Source organism: Chenopodium album, chromosome 7 (assembly GCF_948465745.1).
Source record: "Chenopodium album chromosome 7, dcCheAlbu1.1, whole genome shotgun sequence".
Classification (NCBI taxonomy): Eukaryota; Viridiplantae; Streptophyta; class Magnoliopsida; order Caryophyllales; family Amaranthaceae; genus Chenopodium; species Chenopodium album.
In genome coordinates this window covers 60,528,752-60,530,429 of record NC_137840.1, presented here as the reverse complement: position 1 = coordinate 60,530,429, position 1,678 = coordinate 60,528,752, and the positions used below count along the sequence as shown (strand labels likewise).

Sequence of the window (1,678 nt, the reverse complement as noted above, 5' to 3'; positions counted from 1 at the left end):
TTCAAATGAAACACTTATTACATGTGATGAATATCAATTAACAAAAGAAAGAATCAACCCCCTCCCCTACACAAACCATGCATGATTACAACCTCAGCAATAATGATCTATAAACTGAGTAATCATACATTTTATTATTGTAACACTAAGCTAAGTTTTATTGAAGAACAAAGATAAAAGAACAAACCAACTAATAACAGAATGATATTAGAATGCAGCAAATTTCACACGGTACAATGCGGCATTTGGCGAGCACTTTCAGAAGCAGGAACATACCCTATGTAACAGCCTCAGAATTTTTGCTCTGATGGTGCCCAAAAAATTCGGTGCAAGAAACGAGTCATTCAAGAGCTCATTTGCCGAGGGTCTTCCATCTGATGAAGGAGTCAGACACCTTCTACTGAATTGGAGAGCTTCATTGTCATCTGCCATTGCGTTTATTGTGGTAGGATCGAGGCTGTCTAAAAACTCGCTTTTATTATTGCATTTGCTTGCCCAGACCATCTCTCCCACGCACATTCCGAAAGAGAATATGTCAACCGATTCAGTATAACCAGTTTCTTTAATAAACTCTGGTGCCATATAACGTGGAGCAACATATTTTTGATCACTAGTACCTTGTTCAAGAATAACCGCAAAGCCAAAGTCTCCGAGTTTAACACATCCTGTCTTCCCATTGATAAAGATGTTGTCGCAGTTGATGTCACGGTGAGCCATCTGTGGACTCAGAGAGTGAAGATAGTTTATCGCATTCAGAATCTGCTCACAGCAATTCTTGATTGCGTTTTGACCATCGAGCTTATGACTGAGGACATACTGTACCAAATTTCCTGAAGGAAAATACTCAGTAATCATGTGAATAGTTTTAGCTTCTTCATCAACCCAAGAATCATAGCATTTCACTACATTTTTATGTTCTAGTAACTTCATTAGACCACCTTCTGCACATAACATCTCAAGAATTTCCTTATTCTGTAACAAATTCTCTGTTAGGTCTGTCTTACACCAAGCAATTTCGATACCAGCTACGTTATCGAATCCCTTGTATACTCTTTTCGTAGTACCACCTCCATTGTACCTTAGCGTTTCCCACTTGAATCAAGAATCAAAGCACCTTCTTCAATGGCCTTATTATGCCTTATATACCGCCCACAAGAATCGAGAAATATAGTACTTTCTCCAATAATCTCATCGTACCTTAGGAATCTCTTACTTGAATCACTCTCGACAATCCTAAGATCATTGTTGTTACCTCCCTGTGAACTCGAAGCAGCCATTAGAGAATGAAAGATTATGTCTTCTGATTTGTGTCGCTGAAACGAACTAGTATTTGTAGAATTGAATGCTCCTAATTAAGATGATGAAAAAACAGAATAATTGTGAAAGTAGTTTTGGAGTATAAAATGATTTATGTAACGTGGTGCAACATATTTGTAGGAGTATTTAATCGAGTATAAGTAGTTAGTAGTTAGTATACAAAAAAAACAAAAAAAAAAAAAAAAAAAAAAAAAAAAAAAAAAGATTTTTCTTGCCGTCAGTTTTAGTTTGTTATGGCGGTTATAAAGAAATAGAAATCATCTTTCTTGATTATCTTGTTAAACTTTTAATTAAATAAAAGATTGTTTTAAATTAAGAGAGGTACTAAGGTCTTTATCGGTGGACTCCACATGCTCCCATC

The 1,678-nt window shown here is 36.0% G+C and overlaps 1 pseudogene; it reads right to left on the bottom strand.

Moving 5' to 3' along the window:
* Positions 1 to 258: 258 nt before the first annotated feature.
* Positions 259 to 1,277, bottom strand: LOC145640395 (serine/threonine-protein kinase WNK8 pseudogene; annotated as a pseudogene).
* Positions 1,278 to 1,678: the final 401 nt, after the last annotated feature.